The 10,834-nt window shown below is 51.7% G+C and overlaps 1 pseudogene; it reads left to right on the top strand.

Moving 5' to 3' along the window:
- Nucleotides 1-5,213: 5,213 nt before the first annotated feature.
- Nucleotides 5,214-5,332, top strand: LOC137625807 (5S ribosomal RNA; annotated as a pseudogene).
- The last annotated feature ends 5,502 nt before the right edge of the window (nucleotides 5,333-10,834 follow it).

The raw sequence follows: 10,834 nt of genomic DNA, 5'->3' as shown, positions 1-10,834 counted from the left end.
TCTTGGTCCTCTCTTGGCAGCCATTGTTTGTTTTGTCTTTACTTAATCGCTTACTTTTCATTTACTCAATATATATGTAAACATGTTTTCTTGTTTGTATATATATTTGAGTATAGAAATCAGTAAGTTTCCTTTTCAGAGTTGTGTGTGTAGTGTACGATATCTACGTGGAGTCCTCGGCAGTTAGGCCACCACGGCGTAATTTTATGGGTGGCGATCGAGTTTGACTTATGTCTTTCTCTCTCTCTCTCTCTTGAGGTTGTTCACCCTTTTACTACGTGTTACTACGCCCTTGTAGCTTCCTTTCCGTGTGGGGGGGTTGGTACGCCGTACGTTTGTCTCAATTAGTTTATGAATCTAATTGTAGTTGGTTTTTTTTTCCGCTTGTAGAACGATTCCTTTCGGGGTTTTCGTTCTTTCTTTAGTGTTCATTCATTTTTAAAATACATAATTACATAGTTACATAATTATAATTGTTATAATTCTGTTTTGGTTACAGCTCTCCTTCCGTGAGTGTAAGTGGTTGTAAGGGCACGTGCCTGTTGTGTAATTCTTGTTTCCTTTCCCTCGGGATTCCTCTTCGGAGCCTTCCCGGGGGAATGAATGTGTACTAATGTTTTTTGTTTTATTTTTTTACAGTTACCGATCTAGTTCGTTTCTGTAATATGGCAACGGTGTGAGCTGTCTTGTTGAGTCCTGGGGATTCGGCTGTTTCTGCCTCCCCCCTTGTATTTTCGTCAGGGGCGTGTCTCCTTCTAATGGAAGTACTCCCGTGACGACGGACAGCTCTCCAGTTCATTTTAGAACTCTCAGTAGGCTTGCCTCCTTGGGCGGGTAACTTTCCTTCCGAGGGAAGTTTTTCCTGTCCAGGCTTGAGTTTTTCCCCTTATGGTGGGTTCTTCTCTTGCCTTTTTTTCGTGCGACTATGCTCTTGGTGCTGAGCGATCACACCTGCATTTTCGCTCAAGGGGCTGGGCAACTGCAGGAGCTCCTCTTCGGAGGATTGCTCCTTTTAGGTCACTGGCTGACCAGTCTCTTCTACGAAGTGTTTCTCTTTCTTTCGCGAGAGAGTACACTCATAGAGACTCCTCTTCGGAGGATTCTTCTGTTGCTGATGCTGTTGGCCTCCCTCGCCGTAAGGCCCACCGTCCACCTCGTTGTAAGGGCCTCTCATCTCCCTATAAGGGTGCTAATAGGCGCCTTTTTGAATCTCCGTTTGCCGCCTACAACTCCTTTTTCTTGATCTTCCGCCTTGGTGCAGATTGACAGCAGTCTGATCTCGTCTTCCGACGGGCAACGGTCTTCCCGACGGACAACGGTCTTCCGACGGACATCAGTCTCCCGGCGGACAGACAACGGTCTTCCGACGGTCATCAGTCTCCCGACGGACAACGATCCCTTCGGGGCAAAGGGTTGTCTCCCTCGGGGGTTCTTCCCTTGCGTGTCAGGGTTCCCCTGAGCGCCCTTCTGCTGTGTTCTCTCCTGCTCCTGCTCAGTGTTAGCGCACAGGCGCTCTCCTGCTCATCAGCGCTCTCCTGTTCGTCAGCGCTCTCAGGATGATCATCCCTGCTGTTCCTGTTGGTTCCTGTTACGCGCCCTGTGCGCCCACGTTCGCCCTCGCGATCTAGAACTTCGGTTCAGGTTGGGGTCAAGGACTCTTCTTCTATGCGAAGGCTTCCACGCGTTGCCTTCTGCTCGTCAGCGATCATCAGCTCGCCAGCGATCATCAGTTCGCCAGCGATCACCTGTCTCTCGGCGATCTCCCGATCGCCCGCGTGTGTTACAGCCGGCACGCCAACGTTCTCCAACACTTCTGAAGGAACATGGTTCGCCAGCTACTAGCTCACCTGCGCATGCTGCTCGCCATCGCGCGATCGCCCACATGCGGATGCTGCTCGCCATCGCGCGACCGTCCACCTGCGTATGCTGCTCGCCATCGCGCGACCGTCCACCTGCGGATGCTGCTCGCCATCGCGCGACCGCCCACCTGCGGATGCTGCTCGCCATCGCGCGACCGCCCACCTGCGGATGCTGCTCGCCATCGCGCGACCGCCCACCTGCGGATGCTGCTCGCCATCGCGCGACCGCCCACCTGCGGATGCTGCTCGCCATCGCGCGACCGCCCACCTGCGGATGCTGATCGCCATCGCGCGACCGCCCACCTGCGGATGCTGATCGCCATCGCGCGACCGCCCACCTGCGCATGCTGATCACCATCGGGCGATCACCCACCTGCGCATGCTGCTCGCAATCGCTCACCTTCGCATGTTGTTCGCTATCGCGTCGGCATGCCACAACGCGCCATCGCCAACCTGCGTGTTAGCGCTCACCAGCTCACCACCGATCGCCTGTTGATCCATATCGCTAGCGGTCTTCCTCGCCCACGCTGCAGCACATTTCCTCGCCATCGCGCTAACGCTTGCGTTCGCCGCCTCGGACTCGCGCTCGCCGCCTCGGACTCGCGCTCGCCGCCTCGGACTCGCGCTCATTCACCTGCCCACCCTCGCGACCGCGCGACCGTTCGCCTGCGCGCCCGCGCGACCGTTCGCCTGTGCGCCCGCGCGACCCTTCGCCTGCGCGCCCCGCGCGACTGTTCGCCTGCGCGCCCGCCCGACTGTTCGCCTGCGCGCTCGCGCGACCGTTCGCCTGCGCGCCCGCGCGACCGTTCGCCTGCGCGCCCCGCGCGACCGATTGCCCGCGCGACCGATTGCCCGGGCGACCGTTTGCCCGCGCGACCGTTCGCCCGCGCGACCGTTCGCCTGCGCGACCGTTCGCCTGCGCGACCTCTCGCCTGCGCGACCGCTTGCCTGTGCGCCCGCGCGATCATTCGCCTGCGCGCCCACACGCCCACACGCCCACTTGCCTACACGTATACGCTCATGCCCGTCCGCGCCCATGCCCATCCTCGCGACCGCGCGACCGTTGGCCTGCGCGCCCGCGCGACCGTTGGCCTGCGCGCCCGCGCGACCCTTCGCCTGCGCGCCCCGCGCGACCGTTCGCCTGCGCGCTTGCGCGACCGTTCGCCTGCGCGCCCGCGCGACCGATTGCTCGCGCGACCGTTTGCCCGCGCGACCGTTTGCCCGCGCGACCGTTCACCCGCGCGACCGTTCGCCTGCGCGACCGTTCACCTGCGCGACCGTTCGCCTGCGCGACCTCTCGCCTGCGCGACCGCTTGCCTGTGCGCCCGCGCGATCATTCGCCTGCGCGCCCACAGGCCCACACGCCCACTTGCCTACACGTATACGCTCATGCGCGTCCGCGCCCATGCTCTCCAATGTTCACCCGCGCGAACCACCGGTTTCCCATCGCGCGGACGGACTGTGTTCCGTCGCGCGAACCGATGGTGTTCCGTCGCGCGAACCGACGGTGTTCCGTCGTGCGAACCGACGGTGTTCCGTCGCGAAGACCGACGGTGTTCCGTCGCGCGAACCGACAGTGTTCCGTCGCTCGAACCTACAGTGTTTCTTCGCACAAACGTCGGCTTATTTCTGTCAGTATCCATTGCTCGTCTATGGGTTATCGCTCGCCGACCACCAGCTCTCGCCCTTCCTACCACGCTCGCCCTCCTTCTGCGCTCCTTCGCTCACCTTCGCTTGCGTTCCTGCGTTACCGCGCATGGGCGCTTCCACGTTCGCCCACGCGCAAATCTTTGAATTACCATCGCGCGAGCTCCAGGGCGATTGCGACCACGATTCCCAATGGGGTTTTCGCAGCATGGCCAGCCTGGCGAGTTCTTCTGGAGCGTATTTCCAGAACACGGCCTCACCCCGTAAAACGCAGAGCATGTCACTTGCAAGAATAGGAGAAACTTCAGGGAGATCTGAGCAACACTCCTCTTTCCAGGACCTGGGTTACCCCTTCCCCGTCATTCCCTGGAAGGATTTTTGGCGGGGGGGCTTTCCGTTCGAGATTTCTCCATCGGACAAGAAGTGACTGCTTATCCCTTCCTCTGGGGGCTTACCAGGTCCTTTCCCTCCTCGGTTACGGCCAGAGGTTTGGTTCAAGGAAGCTACAGGAAGATCATGGGTACTTTCCTCCCCTCGAGCTCAGGCACCTTGGCCTTTCGTCGTTAAGTATCTAACTTGCGGACAAGCTCGATGTTGTACCATCTGGACGCGCTGACTGAGGGCTTCCTTCGGGTGTCTCATCTGTGGAGGTCGATGACCTCAGACACCCTTCCATCCTTGAGAAGAGTTTGTTTGAGCTCAAGGACAGAGACTTAGACAGCGGCTGTGCGGAGGAAATCGACTTCCGTTTTCACTCCTCCAAGGCGCTTTCTTCCAGACTCTGCAGGGCTCCAGCGCCCTTTTCTTTCAACCACGTCGGCCTAAGTTATCGGCTACGACAACTGGGACAAGGTGTCCAATTGCAGTTTCTTCCTGTCAGGAACAGATGGCACGGGAGGCTCCCCCGGGGGGCCATAGTCCTAAAAGGAGCGGCAGAGTTCACTAACTCTAGGATTGCAGGTGTTTTCGCTTGGAGGATGCTTAAGGTTACTCATCCGAATGACAGCTTCCCGATGCCCATTCCCGCACAATCTCTGTGATCAGCCAAGGATATCGCGCCTGCCGTCTCTGTCAGCGAATTCAGTGTCTCTGAAACTCTATGCCATAGCGTCAGCAAGAGTTGCCCGGTTGGGCAGAATGATCCATACCTTAGGCGAAGGTCTTCCATAGGATCATCGACGGCTTCACCCCCGCCCTCTTCAGTCGATCCTTTCTTGTAAGGAAGGATCTGAGAGGGGAGTTCCGTAGTCGACCTCTCAGCCCTGATCAAGTTTGTCGAACAAACTTCGGCCAGCGTAGAACAGCAGAATCGATCAGACTGGTAACGAGGCGACAGGACTCCTTAAACCCTGGATCGGAAGGACGGGTACTTTCAGTTTCCATTCCATCCATCTTCCAGGGAGCTCGTCGAATTCAGCCTAGACTGCAAGTACTCCTGCTTATGATGCAGTGTGGCTATCCCGCTGTGGCATAGCAGGTTTTTTTTCCCCAGAGAACTCTCCCTGCCTTCCTCATGGCCGCTCAGGTGCAGGCTTTCGCCTCCTCTGCTGTTTGGAGGGCTGGTCAACTCCGGTAGGCTCGGGTTCGACCTTCTTCAGCGCCGGGACAAGCTTCCGGATGCTTACCATGAGTGTGGGTTCATGGTATTTTGCTTGGAGCCTTCTCTTCTTCTGCCTCAACATCTGGAGTATCTGGCCATGATATTGAGTCAACGGCCTTACCACGTTGGAAACCCCGCTTCTCGTCCGTCCAGCGAGGTTAAGCATCGTCGGTTCTGGTTGGTACTTGGATGGGTGACCACCTGGGGACGCCAGATTCTGTTACCACATCCTCCGAGCCTTCCTTTCAGTTGACTGTGGCAAGACTGAGGAGAGTCGCAGTACCTGTTCTCAGTCAAGCAGAGCTTTCAGCCCTACCTTGGAACGTTTCCTAGTTCTCCTCTCCTCATTGACCCGTCTATAGTCCGAACGGTCGCCTCAGGATAAGTTCCATGTGGGGCGGTCCAAGTTCCGGTGGCTTCAGGCAATGTTTAACCGGACTTCCTGGCCCCTATGGGACCAGCGGAACTATTAGACCTGCAATGGGTGTTGACCTATGGAGCCTCTTGATGGTAGTGGATATTCTCGTCCTTTCCCCACATTCTTGATGCTGTTCTCGGACTCGTCAAAGGAAAGGGGGGGGGGGGGCATGTTCCGGTCCAGGCCTATGGTCAAGACCTGAAGGATACCTCTCCATCATTCAGGCAGGCTTAGGGGCCTTAGTCTGGCCCCTCTACAGATCCTACAGCTCCTGCCAAGTCGCCCAGTGCGCGTCGACTTCATGATTCTGGCGTATTCTAACCAGTAGGGGACGCATTTTCACACCTTCACATCTTGCAGTAGAGATACCGGGATGATTGAGATTCTCTCAATACCACCATCGGCTCTCTCATTCCAGGCAGGGGAATGTTCTCTCCGACTATCCGAGCCGAGCCTCGTAGAGAGAGTGTACCTGGGGGTCTTTGACCTTGGGTAACCAGCAAGTCCTGGTCTGGGGGACCTGATCGCGACAGCTTGGAACCTCAAGCTTCCGCTGTTCTTCCCCCCAGTCTCAGACCCCGAGACTCTGGCAAGATGCATTCCGGTGATGGTGGGACAACTTCGACGCCTGCGTCTTCCCTCCTTTTTGTCTGTGGACAATGGGTCTCAACAAGACCAGGTTGTCTGTCAACCTTTCAATAGGAGAGCTCGACTGGGACTGTGCGCAGAACGGTTTCTGGACCCTCTGCTTCCCCTGACGGAACTCCCGGGAGAGCTTCTCCCACGGCGCAGACTACTCAAACAACCACACTGCGACATCTCTCCCGAACTGGGGCGTCGCTTCGGCTTCATGCCTGGAGACACTACGCCTCCTCCTCAAGAAGAGACAACCCGCTACAGTCGCGGTACGGAGGTCGCGTCATCTGTGATAGTCATCCACAGGGGTCTTCCAGGCAAAGTAAAGATTCTAAGGTGGTTGGTGCCGTGGGAGATATACCTCTTCCCTTGAGGCCTCTTCTCCAGCAATAACGGTCTTATTGCCTTTCGGCGGGAGGAAAACTCCTTTCCGCTCTCGGCAATGAAGCCTGTCGCTCAGCCTTTCCCTGACCTTCAGGCTTAAAGGAATAACTTTTTCCTGCCCGCTGGATCTATCCTCGCTCATGCGAAGCTACGATCGTCCCTGCCCTAGTCGGAGTAAGACCTCCAACTTGGAGCATGGCTCGGACTTTTAGTCCTTTAAGTGATCTTCTCAAGACCCTTTACGACAGGCCTCGGATTGTATTCCGCCTTGGGTCTCCTGCTCACTCTGGCCACGGCCAGTGTGTAAGCAATCTTCTTGGTCTCTTACGACTCCCCCCTTTCTAAGGAAGAGGGGAAGGCAACATTCAGGTTCGCTCCTGAGTTGTTGGCTAGACTCAGAATCTGGGGGTCCTGGCCCTTCGGTCCAATTCATTCAAGATTTCAAGTCTCCATTCTGTATCTGATGTCCCAAGACCTTCTCTTTCTTGCCAGTAAAGGAATCGAGAGGTTAGCGCTGGGAACAGCTGCAGTTTGTCCTCAGTTGCAGCCGATTTGGGAGCACAAGGAGGACACGGGGGAGAGTCACCAGTATACCTCTTCAGCCCGGACTCAAGGACATTCATCTCGACCTGTCTCCAGACCCTCCCCCGTCACGTCGCCCTACAGCACGATGTTGGATACATCGCAACGTCCCTCGCCTTCGAGTAATACTACTCTGTGACGCAGGTGCTACAAGCTGGAGTCTGGAAGCGTCTAATGACCTTCGCAGCCCGCTTCCTGCAGGGCATGACCCACAGGAGTCTCGATACGTTTTCTATCGCTCTGTGATGGCTACACAACAGCTGGTCTAACCTCAGGCTCCTTTTTGGACAGGTAGCAGAAGGTTGAGGGCATTGTTATCAGGTTTTAGTCTGCATGAACGAAAGAAGTATGTCTGGCTCTTATTTCTTTCTTCATCATCCCCTCTACGGGGAAGCAGCATCCTGGTCTCTGCATAGCTGACCTCGAACCTCTGCAAGTAAACCATGCTTCTTTGTGTTCCGAGTATTGAGTCAATACTGTCGCGTCCCCCATACCCTGATGAGGTGGTATTGGGAACGTCCTAACCCAGAGTTCCTTCTGGAACTCCAGGTCAACTGCCTAGGACGGGTCACACTTCTTCCTTCACACACAAGCGGAGCAAGGAACTTGTGAGGTGCAGGGACTCCTTTTCTCGAGTGCGACTCACTCGGATTCTGAGTCCCCGGGTAAAGCCAAAGCCAGTATTGCTGGGGACTTTCCACCCTACCTAAGGGGTAAGTCACCCTCTGTAAATAGCGTGGTTTGTATTTCGGTTACGGAACAAATGACAAATTCGAAGATAATTTGTATTTTTCCTAACCATACAAACCTTAGCTATTTACACATATTTGCCCGCCAGCCATGTCCCCCAAGACAAGTCCTACCTCTAAGTGAAAGTGAGCATTCATCTGTGTGTGAGGGGGGGAGGGGTAGCTAGCTACCACTCCCCAAACCCCCCCGCTAACTAGCGCGGGGGTAATACACCCTCGTTAAATTCTAATGGCTCGCCATTTCAGCTGTGCTAAAAGGTAAACCCTCTGTAAATAGCTAAGGTTTGTATGGTTAGGAAAAATACAAATTATCTTCGAATTTGTCATGTTTACCTGTCGGATGGCCGTGTCCATGGATTGCCTGTCGAAATTATATAATAATCTCCTCGTCCTGTGAATTGAAGACTGTGTTTGGCACTACCATTGCTTTGAAGCTCACTTAAGGGAGGAAATTTATTTTTTTTTGTTATGGATTTAGTGTGAAACATAAGTTAGGTTATTCTGACTTTTCGACATTCTATTACTTTCGGGGTCCTCTCTTTAAAGTGTAATTGTATAGTCTGTCTTAATATGGTGTAAGAGTGTTGGTTATTCTATGTTTTCAATGTGTGTTTGGATTTGGTTTATTTAATGTATTTTGTAAGAGGCTCAGTGGTCATTTCCTTCTAAAAAGTTTGTAATAAATATATAAGTTTTATTTTCAGCTTTTTATATCCTCCTTAATTCCATCTCTGTACACTCTGATGCGGCCATTCCACCTATTGTGGACTTGGTCGTTAGTGACTTTATTTTGTGTTTAAGAGACTTTTGTGTGTTTGATGGGTTTGGCCCATAACATTTGGCGACCGTGACAGGATCTCTCGGATCCTGTAGTCACTTGAGTGTATAGAGTGGATTCTTGGGGTGCTTGCAACATAATAATACCTTCTCTCCTATATTTATGTGTTGATTGGTGTTTATAATTCTTTTTTGTGACCGCGGTAGGATATTTGTGTGGTTATTGGTGTTCAGTGTATTGGTTTGTTTTTTGGTATATTTTTTTATATTTATCTGTGGGCAATTAATTCACCATGACTGATTTGAATATCCCGGAGCTCTTGAGTGGAGAGGGGTGGCAGGAAAGGTTGGCAGACTTGAATAAGCCTGATTTAGAGTATGTAGCAGAATTTTTTGAAATTGAAAATCCCGAGTCTGTTAGGAAGGGCTTGTTGCTTCTAAATATTTATGAAAATGTTAAAGCGATGAAGGCAGAAGGTAAACCAGAGACTAGGCAGAGGGAGGAAATGGTGTCAGTAGAAATTTTAGATAGGCAGATTCATTTGAAAAAAATGGAAATAGATCTCCAAAGGATGAAGGCTGAGGAAAGAGAGAGAGAGAGAGAGAGAGAGAGAGAGAGAGAGACAGCACGAACTTGCTATGCAAACATTGAGTAATAGGGGTTCTTCTTCTTCCCAACGTAATGTGTCTGCAATGCCTTGTATTAATCTATCTGAGGCTCTCAAGTTATTCCCAAATTTTCAGGAAGTCAACGTGGCCGAGTTTTTTGTTTCTTTTGAGAGGATAGCCTCAAGGTTGGAGTGGCCAAGGGAGTATTGGACTACCCTTATTCAGAGTAAGTTGCTAGGTAAGGCCCAGAAAGTTTACGTTTCCTTGGACGAAGATCTGTCCTCAGATTATGATTCGGTGAAGGCCATAGTTTTAAAGGCTTACGAGTTGGTACCGGAAGCTTACCGACAAGGCTTCCGTAATTTACGGAAGGAAAGAGGGCAGACTTTTGTAGAGTTCGCCAGGGCTAAAGAACAATTTGCTGGCGATTGGTTAAAGTCTAAGGAGGTGACGGACTTTGAGAAATTAAAAGAATTGTTTTTGGTTGAGGAGTTTAAAAGGTCCGTGCCTAATGAGGTGAAGGTACACCTCGAAGAGTTAAAATTAGAAACTTTGCAGGAGGTGGCTATTGCAAGTGATGAGTATCTCCTCTCTCATAGAAATGTGATGGGGGAGGTACCCAGAAATGAGAAGTCTGGTTGGGTGAGAGTTGACGGGAATAGTAACCAGAACACGTATAACAGGCCTAACGATAATTATGGTTCTCGTACTACTCCTGTTAACAGTTATAACAAGCAGACCACAAACAACCCAGGGAAGTTGAGAAATTTGACTTGTTTCTTCTGTCATAAGAAGGGACACGTCAAGAGCATGTGTTTTGCTTTTAAAAAGTCGCAAGGGACCGAAAGACGTCCGGTAATGGCCATTCATAGGGATGAGAATGAGTCAGTGGCTGAGAATTCTAATAATCAATGACTAGGCAAGAAGTCACTAGCTCCTTTTCAGGAATTTTTGTCCAATGGTTTTGTTCGCTCTGGGAATTCGACTGAGCAAAGAAAAGTTAAAATTTTGCGTGACACTGGGGCTGCTCAGTCTTTAATTCTCAGAGAATCTTTACCGATTGATTTAGAATGTACACATAAGGAATATGTATTGTTAAGTGGTTTTCCAGATACGGTCAGGTCTCACCCGGTTGAGAGTGTTTATTTATCATGCCCGTCTTTTTCAGGTTATTTGAAACTGGCAATTATTGATAAATTTCCTATTAAAGATGTGGATTTGGTGTTAGGGAATGATGTTGCCCTAATAAATAAAACTTTCCCAATTGTGTTAAATTCCAATAATGAGATATCTGCAGTCACTCGATCGAAGGCTAGTAGTGTTGAGTCGGTAGTTGATGTTGATTTGAGTAGTTTAGATCGTAGTGATAGCTTAGTTGTAGATATTGGTGTGTTGGATAATAAACTTAATTGGACTACTAAGGAACTTATTACAGCTCAAAAAGCAGATTTTAAAGACCTGCCTATGGAGTCTGGTGAAATTACTGATTTGACTGTCCCTCGATTTAAGATAATTAATAATATTTTATACAGAGTAAGTAGACCTTTTGATGCCATTAGCACAGGTTGTGAAA

This window comes from Palaemon carinicauda, chromosome 32 (assembly GCF_036898095.1).
Source record: "Palaemon carinicauda isolate YSFRI2023 chromosome 32, ASM3689809v2, whole genome shotgun sequence".
Taxonomy (NCBI): Eukaryota; Metazoa; Arthropoda; class Malacostraca; order Decapoda; family Palaemonidae; genus Palaemon; species Palaemon carinicauda.
This window is presented reverse-complemented; position numbering and strand designations above follow the sequence as displayed.